The sequence below is a fragment of the Leucopleurus acutus genome (assembly GCF_964270905.1).
Source record: "Leucopleurus acutus genome assembly, chromosome: 4".
NCBI classification, from domain to species: Eukaryota; Metazoa; Chordata; class Mammalia; order Artiodactyla; family Delphinidae; genus Leucopleurus; species Leucopleurus acutus.
In genome coordinates this window covers 126066669-126082749 of record NC_139146.1, presented here as the reverse complement: position 1 = coordinate 126082749, position 16081 = coordinate 126066669, and positions in this window count along the sequence as shown.

Sequence of the window (16081 nt, the reverse complement as noted above, 5' to 3'; positions counted from 1 at the left end):
AGACTTCTTTTAGGAGAGAGAAAAGTAAGCCTTTACAAATTTAAGTCTCTGTCTTTAGATTTTATTTTGCTCTATGCTCGCAAACTCTCACAGATATACCTACAAACTCTTCATTCTTTCTCTCTTTCCCTCTAGCTGTAATATTTCCCTTAAGTTGTAGTGTTAAATTTGCTACATCCTGCTGGACAAATTCATGACCTGCTGGCCCCTACAAATCAATATGTACAATGCCGGATTCATAATCATCCCTAGAAACTTTTTCTCCTGTTCCCTTTTGCGGTAAGTGGCAGGGCCACTTTTTCTGCCACTAGTGTTCAAAAGCCTCCATTCCTCTTAATCAGTTATCAAATCCTGTAGTTTCTCCACTCATTGATCTAATGTTTTGAGGGCATATTATCTCAAGAGATGCTTGGCACTGGGGTACGATGGTAAGCCAAACAGATATTAATCTATTCTCGTGATGCTTACGATCAAGGGCAAACATTTATCTGTTCTCATGACGCTTATGATCAAGGCAGGCATCAGTTGGAAAAATAAAACACAAACAAGCAAGTGTTACACACACAGAAAAAGGTGCTGAGGACACACAGTGAGGGCCAGGGAAGGCTTCGACTGAGCTGAAACCCAAAGGATGAGTGGGACCTTGGGTATGGGGGCCCAAGGAAGGAAGGGCAGAGGACAGTCCATGAGCTGAAAGAAGGCTGTTGACTGAAGCACCAGGAGCCTTGAGGTATCCAAGAGGCAAAGGCAGGGTGCAGGCATATCAATGACTTTTTTTTTTTTCGGTACGCGGACCTCTCACTGTCGTGGCCTCTCCCGTTGCGGAGCACGGGCTCCGGACGCGCAGGCTCAGCGGCCATGGCTCACGGGCCCAGCTGCTCCGCGGCACGTGGGATCTTCCCGGACCAGGGTACGAACCCGTGTCCCCTGCATCGGCAGGCAGACTCTCAACCACTGCGCCACCAGGGAAGCCCTGCCAGCATTTATTAAACACCCATTGTGTCTAAGTTATTACATATTCCAAAGGCTACCTGTATGATAATGTATGAGATGTATAATAATACACTGAAGTTGCAAAAAGTACTTTTAAACGAAAATGAAAAATAATTTGATAAATAGAAAAGAGGACTTTACTAGGACATTTTAAAAATTATGGAATTAGTATAGATATCACTGCCTGATAGGTAAAATTGTGTGATGTTAATTTAGCAAGTTAGTAGTCATAAATTCAAAGTCATAGTTTGCTATGTATTGATTAAAATGTTATAGTACAGACATAATCTTGGCACTGCCCTGCAGTAAACAAATGTATCCTGTGGAGATTCAATATCTCATGTGTAAATATTATTAGATCTATATTTAATGTATCAAAACTTATTATAGATTTTCATATTCACTGCTATTACATTTTAATAAACTTTTTTTTTTTTAGTTTGGAATAAACTTCAATTTCCAGAAAAGTTGCAAAGATAGTACAAAGAGTTTCCATATGTACTTCATCTAGTGATAGTACCATAATCATGATATATTTATCAAACCAAGAAATTATCATTGACTGCAATGTCATTTTCTTGAATGACCATCTGTAAAAACCTCCTGTCCTTCAAGATTCTGCTCCAAGTCAACTCTTCCCCTGAGGTGTTGCCGGCTTTCCCATCCCAAAGCCATCTTTGCTCCTGTGTCTCTGAGCTCTGTACCTGCTCCTTACCAGGAACTTGTCACTCTCTGCATTTGAGCACAAGGCTTATCACCCAAAACACCTTGATGGGAGGATCCTAGCTTCTCTTCTGCACCCAACAGGTCTCACTGTGCCCCATTGAGAGCAAGGGGCTCAGCAAATGGCAACTGAAGGAACAGATGAATGAAACTCAAATAAGCTTGCAAACAGCATCCAGGGTCACACTTCGCAAACTTTCTCTGAAGTCAAGAAAAATGGCACATCTGCACGGCGACCCTGGTGAGATGCAGGCTGATTTCGGAAACAGATGATCTGGGTTCAAATCCCAGCTCTACCACATACTACCTGTATGACCATGAGCATTTTACCTCACCTCTCTGTGCCTCAGTTGCCTCATCTGTAAAATGGGGATAATAATATACCTATCTGGTGAGGTAAGTGAGTTAACTCACATGGACACTTAGGAAAGTGCCTATTACAGAGGAATTACTCAATAAAATCTTCATCATCACCCTGTCACGATGACTTAGAAGGACTCTCCCTTTGTGAGAAATGCCTTCTGTGACCCAGTGACCTACAAAATGGCACCTGGGGACAGAGCCCTGGGCAGCACGACTCCCCACAAGCTGTTCATCGGGGGCGCCTCCCAGCAACTCTGTAACTTGACGAAATAAACCTGGCAGGTCTTTCATCTTGTTTCATAGACTTCCAGTTTGTGCTGTTTCAGCCTGTGGACTGAACTCCTGAAGGGCAGAGACCATAAGAGCACCAGCCAGTACTATACAATCGTTAACACACACCAGGCACTCACTGTTCAGAGCATTCACCAAAAAAATCTCATGAGGCAACTAGGACACAGAGAGGTCAGGTGACCTGTCCAGGGGCACACAGCCAGCATGTCAACCCAGGTCATCTGGCTCCAGGGGCTCTGGGCTTTACCAGGCCCCTCCACCTCCCCTCTGCGTCTCTAACACCTGGAGCATAATAGGCACTCAATACATGTTTGCTGAATGAAGGAATCCCAGTGGAAGGGAAGCCTTCCAGTATTTTCTCTATACAGGATTTCTGACTGGCTTACTCTCTCACTGACCCTTTTTTTAAACTCTCCAATAGCAGCTGGAGAGTGAGCCTGCCATTTTCAGGAAACCCTGCTCGGCTGCTCGAGGGAGTCACCCGCGATCGCCCCACCAAGGTCCACCCCCAGCCCTCTTCTCACTTCCTCTTTCTTAGAAAGAGGATTTTAACTGGAGTTTATTTTCAATAACTTTTTACTCTATCAAAGTTGTGTGTATTCATTGTGGAAACTTTGGCTGCTGCAAAAGTGCATGAGAAAGAGAATTTTTTTTTTTTTTTTTTTTTGGCAGTATGCGGGCCTCTCACTGTCGTGGCCTCTCTCGTTGCGGAGCACAGGCTCCGGACGCGCAGACTCAGCGGCCATGGCTCACGGGCCCAGCCGCTCCGCGGCATGTGGGATCTTCCCGGACCGGGGCACGAACCCGCGTCGCCTGCATCGGCAGGCGGACTCTCAACCACTGCGCCACCAGGGAAGCCCGAGAAAGAGAATTTTAAATGGAGAATATTTTTGCTCTTTATTCAAAATCTTCTTCAATGTTAAATGATCCTTAGGGCAAGAAAATGAAAAGAACCCTAGTGATTAGATATTATGCATTATGGGGAGAGAACATCTTTCCTGGTCTGCCTCAGTCTTGTTTAGCTTCTCAGGGTCCTGACGATCGCCTTAGCCTCCCCTGCTCCTGTCCTGAACAGTAACTTCATCCACAGGGTCTATACAGAGTTCCAGAAAATGCCCTGCTTCTCCCATAGTCTCCAAGGAGAGAGAGGCGAACTGCCTGGCTTACAGGAGAGCATGTAGAAAAATCTATATATTCTGCCTTATGGAGCAAGTTTTTGAAGGTCTCTTACCTTTTTCTTTTTTTCAGTATCCTTTTTCCTACCTACAAAAAAATGGTCCTGGTCATGTACACCTAAATATAGTCAGTCAGCTTTGCAACTAAGTTTCAAAAGACATTTATGCAGCAAGAATATCAGACCTAAAATTAGGATTTTTCTATGTTTTGGTTCCTAATAGTTCTGCCTTGGTTAATGAAAACTTACCCACTCTGTTCTTTTTTTTAAAAAACTTATACTACAAAGGTAATAGATATTTACTGCAGAACATTTAGAAAAGACTTTAAATGCACAAAGAAGGATGTGAAAAGCATCGGTAAATCCACCATCCTGAGAACCTGGATGGTTCTGGAGCTCTGACTCTCTGCATGGATAAATGAGTGGAATGGAAAAGAAAAGCATACCTAGTAGTAAATAACTGTATACTTGGCTGGGCCCGGATGCCCTTCATCTGGTTGCCACGCTCTGATTCCCCTTGGAAACTGTTTCCCCCGCATCCTCTTCTCCTCCACCAACCAACTAACCAATCAACCAACTAGTCAACCACCCACCTACCCATCCACCCATCCACCCAAGCAACCAGTGCATGCACACACATGCACAGACTTCAGCTTGTGGCCAGAGAAAGAAATGTCCATCGCAGTCAGTCCCAATCCCCATTTTCACGGGGTTAGACATAAAACCCAGATGGTCTAAAATACTTCCTTCTGGGGGACTTTTCTTAATTTGATGCAAGGAAAGAGATTCCCTTCTACTCTGATGGACAAGATGGAAAGATGAGCTCCCTGGAGCTACTAGCTGCAATCGTTATAGCCCTGTGGAGAAAGTTGGTCTCAGAATGAAGGATAGAGAGAAAACTGGAAGCCTGGTTGTGTTGCAGTCCCCGGGCTGGCGTCCCTCTTTCCAGACACTCCTGGCACTGGCTGTCTTCCTGCCTTTCCCCAGTTTGGGTCCAGGAGTCCCTAAGTTTCTTGGTCTGGGCCAGTTTGAGTGGGACATTTTCTTACTGGAAACAACAGTCTTGTTTAAACAAACACACCAACATTTAAGAAAAAAATAAATTAGGAGAAGTATGTTTATTAAGGGTAATTTTTTTGTTTATTCAAAGGAAAGCATTGGGCCTTGCCCTGTCCACACCTCATGTCACCGCTCTGGATCTGGCCAGAGACATAGGTGGCCTGCCCCCTCCCTCAGGTGGCCCTGTCAGCTCTGACAGGAGTCGGGTATGAGCCCTGTGCTGTGGGGACACTAATCCTAGCCCAGGGTCTGCTGTTCATGCTGTCTCCCTGGAGCTGGTGTCCCTCACCTGACAGGGAGGGTGTGCAACTCTGGCGAAGAGAAAGCATTAGCTCTTCGGTGTCTTTCCCGCCCTCCCACCATTAGGCCAGGCTGACCACCACTCCCTGTGCATCCAGGGGCCAATAGAGGCAGGCTGTGGACATCTCGGCTCCACTGTGGAATCACCCAGAGCCCCTCATCCCACTCCCATCCCTTTCTAGCCCACTTCTAACTCCTGCCTCTAATCTGTGTCCCAGGCTTTGACTCCTCTCCTGCCTTTTTTTTTTTTTTTTTTTTGCGGTATGCGGGCCTCTCACTGTTGTGGCCTCGCCCGTTGCGGAGCACAGGCTCCAGACGCGCAGGCTCAGCGGCCATGGCTCACGGGCCCAGCCGCTCCGCGGCACGTGGGATCTTCCCGGACCGGGGCACGAACCCGCGTCCCCTGCATCGGCAGGCGGACTCTCAACCACTGCGCCACCAGGGAAGCCCTCTCCTGCCCTTTTTTGATCTTCACAACGAATCCTGGTTTCTCCTGTTTAACCAGAGAACTCCCTAAGAATTTTTTCTCACATTCTCCCCCAACCCCCAGCCCGCTAAGTTCTCCTTGCTCACTTCCCAGCCCCACTGAGAACACAAATCCTGACATTAATCCCTGTGGCTGCTTCCTCAGGTATATCTATCCCAACTCCCTGAAGATGGAAGTTGGGTCGTATAAGCACAGAGGAAGAATGGAGGTCCATCTGGAATGAACAGGGGCGGGGATACATTCACACCAGGTAAAAAGTCATCAGTCACCACTTGGAACGAGATGGAGACATTTCTGTCCAGATTCATGGAAGTGTGAAATGAATGGGTCTCCTACTTTACTATCTCGCCCCGTCAACTGGCTTGGCTGCCTTCACCGACATCCGGCGCTGGCTGGAGAACATCTCGGCAAGAACGTATAGCACCTCTTATCTAGTTAATCTGTCTTCCTGCCCAGAGAAGAAACAACCCATATCTTGTGCTTGTATCATCACCTTAAATAGATTATTTACTCTTTGATTAATAAAACCTGTATTTCTTTTCTCCATGGACCCTCCAGAGGGCAAAGAAGAGAAGCCCAGAGCTGAGGCAGAAAGAACTGTGGAGAGGATCTTAATGATCTGCTGGGCTCCTTCCCCAGGATTCCTTCACCCTCCAAATTGGGGCCACTTTATCTCCTCCAGCTCCACTTGCTTGTTCAATTATGATTGTTCTCTGCCTCCTTCCAGAATAGATTTAAGGTAGCTAAAAATAAAACACACATACAATAGGACAATTTCAAACAAAGATAAAAAGTGATATCAGAATCCGCTAGATGGAAGGTGAGAAAAAACAAACTGGGAAACTTGGAGAGAAAATGGTGATGGAAATTGAGTAATTCTTTGGGTTCTGCTCTCTCTGCTGATAAAGACTGACTAGGTACCAGAGTAAGGGTAGTACAGTGACGCTTAGCTCAGTAGGCGATTGGTTTTTGCATGATTATTGAGCATCTACTAGTGCAAAACACCGTTTGGGATACACTTGCCTGAGAGTCTTATCCTCAAGGTGTTCACAACCAATCCGGTCCCGTCATAACCTTATGTACTGACAATAGTCATAAACTTCTATGTGTCTGACCCACCCACAATCTGTTCTGTGCCACAGCTCATGCCTCATGAAGTGGGTGAAACCAGTTCTACCACCTACCAAAAATTATTGGACCAGGGATGTATGTCTAAGGCAAAGACAGCCATAGGGGCACTGGCTTCAAGAGATGTCATATATTCCTGAGGACACTTGATGTGAGACCACCTAACATATTTCCTCTGTAATGCTTAGGGCTACACCAATTTGGGCAGATCGTATTTTCCAAAGATGCCTACAGCATATCTCTTATCTCACTTGTCTTCTCACAATGTGACCTTGGCAACCCTCCCACTGAGGGGTAGAGTGTATGTCCTCTCCACCTTGAACTCTTTACTGTCTCAGAGTATGACAGAAGTGATGGAATGTGACTTCTGAGTCCAGCTTAGTTGCGGCATGCACGTGGGATCTAGTTCCCTGAACAGGGATCGAGCGTGGGCCCCCTGCATTGGGAGTGTGGAGTCTTAACCACTGCACGGCCAGGGAAGTCCCGATGCTTGGCTATTCTGAAAGCCAGGATGACTGTGACTGTGAAAGAGGTGATATTTCATGCTATTTTAAATTCTTTCAAATTCTAACATCAACACCCATTCTTAAATTGATTTTATTTGTTTAGTTTTGGCTGCATTGGGTCTGCTTTGCTGCGCGCAGGCATTCTCTAGTTGCGGCGAGCAGGGGCTACTCTTTGTTGCAGTGCGCAGGCTTCTCATTGTGGTGGCTTCTCTTGTTGTGGAGCACGGGCTGTGGCACGCGGGCTTCAGTAGTTGTGGCACGTGGGCTCAGAAGTTGTGGCTCACAGGCTTAGTTGCTCTGCGAAATGTGGGATCTTCCCAGACCAGGGCTTGAACCCATGTCCCGGGCATTGGCAGGCAGATTCTTAACCACTCCGCCACCAGGGAAGCGCCCAACACCCGTTCCTGAGAGTATCTGGGCACGTCTCTCCATTGCAACCTTCAAGAGCATACCTGCTATCCTGCTGACCTCAGCTTCAGCAAGTGGGAACTTCATTTTTTTTCCCAGATGACCAAACCCTTACTAGTACCTGGGTCCAGAAACTAGGCTTTTTCCTTTTCACCCCTATTCTAAGACCTGGCCTTTTTTCTCAGCATGATACACCATTTCCACTGGCTCTGGGGTCTTGCCTTTACTGCCATGCTGCAGCTTCTGTTATTTATCTCAGGCAGTGCCCATCTTCAGGCCTCCTTGACAATGATTAACACCTTCTGAAACATTTTCCTATTGCTTATAGTGGGGGGAGGCAGTGTCAAACAGCGGTCTAAAGAATGTGCTTTGCAGTTGGGGAGACCTGAAAAGTATACTGTGAGCATTAAAATGAGATGACATATTGTTTATCACCTATGGCCAGGATTGCTACTCCATCAAATGCCCAATATTCTTTCACTGCTTTGTGAAACAGAACTCTCACTGTTGGGTGTGATAGGTTCCAACCATAGAGACTACAGTTCCCTGCTGCCTTCCAGATGCGTTGGCCAACGAGATGCAGGCCGAGTTGTTTCATTGGGCTGGTGGGGAAAAGTGGCTGACCTAGTTTGGAGCCTCACCCTCGCCCTGGTTCCCTCACTCCCCTTCTTGTGAATATCATGCTGGAGCTGGGGCAACCATCTTCGATCACATGGTGACCCCGTGGATGGAAGCTCAGAACTGATGGACATGGGGGAGTGTCAGCAGAAGCCCGGGTCCCAGATGACCATGGAGTTACGATACCAACTTACCTCTCTACTCCTTCATGTGTGAGAGAAAAACCATCTTGTCAAAAACAATTTTATTAGAGGCTGAACTTAATCCATATCTGATACACATAATAAATGCTAGTCGAAATTATTGTTCTCTCTAAGCATCATTTCCCTAACTCTGTGAAACTGTGGAAACTGTGTGCTCTTTGGGGCCAAGTCATCTCCAGGCAGATCGGTCCCATCACTTCAGTTGCTCGGTCATTCAAGTTAAAATAAGAAGGAAATCCACACTGCAGCAGACTCTAGAGGCCTATCGATGCCATAACTGACCAGGTTTACTTTATTTATTTATTTAAACAGTTGGTACTGTTTAAAATATATATATATATATATATATTCTTTTAATTTGACTGCACCGGGTCTTAGTTGCAGCACGCAGGATCATTGTTGCCACATGTGGGATCTTTAGTTGCGGCATGTGAACTCTTAGTTGCGGCATGTGGGATCTAGTTCCTTGACCAGGGATCGACCCCGGGCCCCCTGCATTGGGAGTGTTGTCTCTTAGCAACTGGACCACCAGAGAAGTACCTGACTAGTTTTACTTTAATTGGGACCATGAGGAGGAATCTTTCTGCTCATCATTTGTCAATGTACTGACTAGTTTTTGTGACCTGCAAGAATGCATCCCCATTCAAAGAAGTCTTCGTGTTTTCTACGTCATGAACTTGCCAGTCGGCCTTGCTGTAATTGTTACAATGTCAAGGTGTGGAAAATGAGATTAGAATTAAAGGCATGAAGAAAAGTGAGTAATCAGGAAAAAGAGAAGGTTTTATCTCTAAGATTTTTCCATTTTTACTAAAAATATTCTTAAAAATTACATTCCCATAGACAATTAAAATTTTATTCCTCAACTTAAAAACACTTTGTAAGAAAGAAAAAGACAAGAATGGGTAATAATACCTTTTTGATATGCAGATAATCCAATTAATTTTTCGTCTCGACCATTTTGCATAAAGCATGTTCAATTTCATGAGAATTTTTTGCATTGATATTGCTTCATTTATTTTAAAGACGTATATGGATCAAAAGAGTACAACTATGAAGGTAACAATCCTTTTTAATAGTCATGGAAGTTAAGTTAAAAGGATTTTCCTTTAGAAAGATGCATAATTCACCTCTTTATACTAAGTCATCAACATTTTAGTAAACAAATATCTTATTTTCAAATAAACATTTATTCTAAATATTGGTATACATTAATTACCTGCATATTAACGTAGAAGGTATTCTTTTCTCTTATCTTGTAGAGCTTTTTTTTTTTTTTTTTTTTTTTTTGCGGTACGCGGGCCTCTCACCGCTGCGGCCTCTCCCGTTGCGGAGCACAGGCTCCGGACATGCAGGCCCAGCGGCCATGGCTCACGGGCCCAGCCGCTCCGCGGCATGTGGGATCTTCCCGGACCGGGGCACGAACCCGCGTCCCCCGCATCGGCAGGCGGACTCCCAACCACTGCGCCACCAGGGAAGCGCCTTGTAGAGCTTTTACAATTAAATTTAGAAATGCTTTTCAGTCTATCACTGCTGAATGAGCAATTTGGCGTATAAACATATACCAAAAACCGTGCAGCTGAGAATAGAATAATATATATATATATATATATATATATATACATGTATACCTGACATTTATGAAGCCATAAGTCATAAAGAAAAAAATATTATTATATATATCATTCTCAGCATGCAAGGTAGGAGAAAAAACCTGAAACCTTCAATCACTCTTAAAACTTTGATAGTTTTGCAAATCAGTTGCAGTCATCAGCAATGGGACCACTTCTTGTATGAGGCTTACAAGGTAGAATTTATACGTTGGTGGGACAAAAGCCAAGTGATAAATATGACATCTGATGATGTTAGTGACCTCCTGAGGAAATACTTTACGTTGCTTGAAAATTGAGAACATCTAACACAGTATGTTTTTTACATTAATCTCACTTTTAACTTTAAAAGCAAGATATACACATACTAAATTATTGCTGATCTATCAGATTGTTTTTTAACTTGTTGAATCACTACAATTCTTGTTCTTTCTGAAAGCTGACATTTATTAAACATGCAGTTTTCCCATGTTCCTTATGTTATTTATAATTTCAGGGGTTTCACCTAAGTCAGACTAATACAGTGATTACTCTCAACTGATCTTCTTTTCTTTTTTTAACATCTTTGTTGGAGTATAACTGCTTTACAATGTTGTGTTAGTTTCTGCTGTATAAAAAAGTGAATGAGCTATACGTATACATATATCCCCATATCTCCTTCCTCTTGCGTCTCCATCCCACACTCCCTATCCAACCCCTTTATGTGGTCACAAAGCACCAAGCTTATCTCCCTGTGCTATGCGGCTGCTTCCCCCAGCTATCTATTTTATATTTGGTAGTATATATAAGTACATGCCACTCTCTCACTTCGTCATACCTTACGCTTCCCCCTTCCCGTGTCCTCAAGCCCATTCTCCACATCTGCGTCTTTATTCCTGTCCTGCCCCTAGGTTCTTCAGAACCATTTTTTTTTTTTTTTGGTTCCATATGTGTTAGCATACAGCATTTATTTTTCTCTTTCTGACTTACTTCACTCTGTATGACAGCCTCTAGGTCCATCCACCTCACTACAAATAACTCAATTTTGTTTCTTTTTATGGCTGTAATATAATATTGTATATATATACATATTATATATACAATGTTCCATTTATATATGTGCCACATCTTCTTTATCCATTCATCTGTCGATGGATACTTAGGTTGCTTCCATGTCCTGGCTATTGTAAACAGAGCTGCAATGAACATTGAGGTACATGACTCTGAATTATGGTTTTCTCAGGGTATATACCCAGTAGTGGGATTGCTGGGTCGTATGGTAGTTCTATTTTTGGTTTTTTAAGGAATCTCCATATTGTTCTCCATAGTGGCTTTTACATTGGTAAAAGTTGGTGGCTTTTACATTCCCACCAACAGTGCAAGAGGGTTCCCTTTTCTCCACACCCTCTCCAGCATTTACTGTTTTTGGAGTTTTTGATGATGGCCGTTCTGACTGGTGTGAGGTGCTACCTCATTGTAGTTTTAATTTGCATTTCTCTAATGATTAGTGATGTTGAGCATCCTTTCATGTGTTTGTTGGCAATCTGTATATCTTCTTTAGAGAAATGTCTATTTGGGTCTTCTGCCCATTTTTGGATTGGGTTGTTTGTTTTTTTGATATTGAGTTGCATAAGTTGCTTGTATGTTTTGGAGATTAATCCTTTGTCAGTTGCTTCATTTGCAAATATTTTCTACCATTCTGAGGGTTGTCTTTTGGTCTTGTTTATGGTTTCCTTTGCTGTGCAAAAGGTTTTAAGTTTCATTAGGTCCCATTTGTTTATTTTTGTTTTTATTTCCATTTCTCTAGGAGGTGGGTCAAAAGGGACCTTGCTGTGATTTATGTCATAGAGTGTTCTGCCTATGTTTTCCTCTAAGATGTTATAGTGTCTGGCTTTACATTTAGGTCTTTAATCCATTTTGAGTTTATTTTTGTGTATTGTGTTAGGGAGTGTTCTAATTTCATTCTTTTACATGTAGCTGTCCGGTTTTCCCAGCACCACTTATTGAAGAAGCTGTCTTTTCTCCACTGTATATCCTTGCCTCCTTTATCAAAAATAAGGTGACCATATGTGCGTGGGTTTATCTCTGGGCTTTCTATCCTGTTCCATTGATCTATTTTTCTGTTTTTGTGCCAGTACCATACTGTCTTGATTACTGTAGCTTTGTAGTATAGTCCAAAGTCATGGAGCCTGACTCCTCCAGCTCTGTTTTTCTTTCTCAAGATTGCTTTGGCTCTTTGGGGTCTTCTGTGTTTCCACACAAATTGTGAAAATTTTTGGTCTACTTCTGTGAAAAATGCCATTGGTAGTTTAATAAGGATTGCATTAAATCTGTAGATTACTTTGGGTAGTAAAGTCATTTTCATAATGTTGATTCTTCCAATCCAAGATCATGGTATATATCTCCATCTGTTGGTATCATCTTTAATTCCTTTCATCAGTGTCTTATAGTTTTCTGCATACAGGTCTTTTGTCTCCTTAGGTAGGTTTATTCCTAGGTATTTTATTCTTTTTGTTGCAATGGTAAATGGGGGTGTTTCCTTAAATTCTCTTTCAGATTTTTCATCATTAGTGTATAAGTATGCAAGAGATTTCTGTGCATTAATTTTGTACCCTGCTACTTTACCAAATTCATTGATTAGCTCTAGTAGTTTTCTGGTTACATCTTTAGGATTCTCTATGTATAGTATCATGTCATCTGCAAACTGTGACAGCTTTATTTCTTCTTTTCTGATTTGGATTCCTTTTACTTCTCTGATTGCTGTGTGTAAAACTTCCAAAACTGTGTTGAATAATAGTGGTGAGAGTGGACAACCTGGTCTTGTTCCTGATCTTAGTGGAAATGTTTTCAGTTTTTCACCATTGAGAATGATGTTGGCCGTGGGTTTGTCGTATATGGCCTTTATTATGTTGAGGAAAGTTCCCTCTATGCCTACTTTCTGGAGGGTTTTTTAACATAAGTGGGTGTTGAATTTTGTCAAAAGCTTTTCCTGCATCTATGGAGATGGTCATATGGTTTTTCTCCTTCAATCTGTTAATATAGTTTATCACATTGATTGATTTGCGTATATTAAAGAATCCTTGCATTCCTGGGATAAACCCCACTTGATCATGGTATATGACCCTTTAAATGTGCTTTTGGATTTTGTTTGCTAGTATTTTGTTGAGGATTTTTGCATCAATGTTCATCAGTGATATTGGCCTGTAGTTTTCTTTCTTTGTGACATCTTTGTCTGGTTTTGGTATCCGAGTGATGGTGGCCTCATAGAATGAAATTGGGAGTGTTCCTTCCTCTGATTTATTTTGGAAGAGTTTGAGAAGGATAGGTGTTAGCTTCTCTAAATGTTTGATCAAATTCTCCTGTGAAGCCATCTCGTCCTGTGCTTTTGTTTGTTGGAAGATTTTTAATCACAGTCTCAATTTCAGTACTTGTGATTGGTCTGTTCATATTTTCTATTTCTTCCTGGTTCAGTCTCTGAAGATTGTACTTTTCTAAGAATTTGTCCATTTCTTCCAGGTTGTCCATTTTATTGGCATAGAGTTGCTTGTAGTAATCTCTCATGATCCTTTGTATTTCTGCAGTGTCAGTTGTTACTTCTCCTTTTTCCATTCTAATTCTATTGATCTGAGTCTTCTTCCTTTTTTTCTTGATGAGTCTGGCTAATGGTTTATCAACTTTGTTTATCTTCTCAAATAACCAGCTTTTAGTTTTAGCGATCTTTGCTATCATTTCCTTCATTTCTGTTTCATTTATTTCTGATCTGATCTTTCTGATTTCTTTCCTTCTGCTAACTTTTTGTTGTTGTTGTTGTTGTTCTTTCTCTAATTGCTTTAGGTGTAAGGTTAGGTTGTTTATTTGAGATGTTTCTTATTTCTTGAGGTAGGATTGTGTTGCTATAAACTTCCCTCTTAGAACTGCTTTTCCTGTATCCCATAGGTTTGGGGTCATCATGTTTTCATTGTCATTTGTTTCTAGGTATTTTTTGATTTCCTCTTTGATTTCTTCAGTGATCTCTTGGTTATTAAGTAGTGTATTGTTTAGCCTCCTCGTGTTTGTATTTTTACAGACTTTTTCCAGTAACTGATATCTAGTCTCATAGCATTGTGGTTGGAAAAGATACTTGATACGATTTCAATATTCTTAAATTTACCAAGGCTTGATTTATGATCCAAGAGATAATCTATCCTGGAGAATGTTCCATGAGCACTTGAGAAGAAAGTGTATTCTGTTGTTTTTGGATGGAATGTCCTATAAATATCAATTAAGTCCATCTTGTTTCATGTATCATTTAAAGCTTGTGTTTCCTTATTTATTTTCATTTTGGATGATCTGTCCATTGGTGAAAGTGGGGTGTTAAACTCCCCTACTATGATTGTGTTACTGTCGATTTCCCCTTTCATGGCTGTTAGCATTTGCCATAGGTATTGAGGTGCTCCTACGTTGGGTGCATAAATATTTACAATTGTTATATCTTCTTCTTGGATTGATCCCTTGATCATTATGTAGTGTCCTTCTTTGTCTCTTTTAATAGTCTTTATTTTAAAGTCTATTTTGTCTGATATGAGAACTGCTACTCCAGCTTTCTTTTGATTTCCATTTGCACAGAATATCTTTTTCCATCTCCTCACATTCAGTCTGTATGTGTCCCTAGGTCTGAAGTGGGTCTCTTGTAGACAGCATCTATATAGGTCTTGTTTTTGTATCCATTCAGCCAGTCTACATCTTTTGGCTGGAGCATTTAATCCATCTACGTTTAAGGTAGTTATCAATATGTATGCTCCTATTACCATTTCCTTAACTGTTTTGGGTTTGTTATTGTAGGTCTTTTCCTTCTCTTCTGTTTCCTGCCTAGAGAAGTTCCTTTAGCATTTGTTATAAAGCTGGCTTGTGGTGCTGAATTCTCTTAGCTTTTGCTTGCCTGTAAAGCTGTTAATTTCTCTGTCAGATCTGAATGAGATCCTTGCTGTGTAGAGTAATCTTGGTTGTAGGATTTTCCCTTTCATCACTTTAAATATGTCCTGCCACTCCCTTCTGGCTTTCACCGTTTCTGCTGAAAGATCAGTTATTAATCTTATGGAGATTCCCTTGTATGTTATTCGTTGTTTTTCCCTTGCTGTTTTTAATATGTTTTCTTTGTATTTAAGTTTTGATAGTTTGATTAGTATGTGTCTTGGCATGTTTCTCCTTGGATTTATCCTCTATGGGACTCTCTGTGCTTCCTAGACTTGACTACTTCTTTCCCCATATTAGGAAAGTTTTCAACTATAGTCTCTTCAAATATTTTCTGAGTCCCTTTCTTTTTCTCTTCTTCTTCTGGCACCCCTATAATTCGAATGTTGGGGCATTTAATGTTGTCCCAGAGGTCTCTAAGACTGTCCTCAATTCTTTTCATTCTTTTTTCTTTATTCTGCTCTGTGGTATTTATCCACTATTTTATCTTCCAGGTCACTTATCCGTTCTTCTGCCTCAGTTATTCTGCTATTGATTCCTTCTAGAGAATTTTAAATTTCATTTATTGTGCTGTTCATGATTGCTTGTTTACTCTTTAGTTCTACTAGGTCCTTGTTAAATGTTTCTTGTATAATCTCCATTCTATTTCCAAGATTTTGTATCATCTTTACTATCATTACTCTGAATCCTTTTTCAGGTACACTGCCTATTTCCTCTTCATTTTGGGGTCTGGTGGGTTTTACTTTGCTTCTTCATCTGCTGTGTATTTCTCTGTCTTCTCATTTTGCTTAACTTACTGTGTTTGGGGTTTCCTTTTCACAGCCTGCAGGTTCCCATTGTTTTTGGTGTCTGTCCCCAGTGGCTAAGGTTGGTTCAGTGGGTTGTACAGGCTTCCTGGTGGAGGGGACTGGTGCCTGTGTTCCGGTGGATGAGGCTGGATCTTGTCTTTCTGGTGGAGAGGACCGCATCTGGTGGTGTGTTTTGGGGTGTCTGTGAACTTATTATGTTTTTAGGCAGCCTCTCTGATAATGGGTATGGTTTTGTTCCTGTCTCACTAGTTGTTTGGCATAGGGTGTCCAGCACTCTAGATTCCTGGTTGTTGGGTGGAGCTGGGTCTTAACGTTGAGATGGAGATCTCTGGGAGACCTTTTGCCATTTGATATTACATGGAGCTGGGAGGTCTCTTGTGGATCAACGTCTAGTACTCAGCTCTCCCACCTCAGAGGCACAGGCCTGACACCCGGCCGGAGCACCAAAACCCTGTCAGCCACACGGCTCAGAAGAAAAGGGAG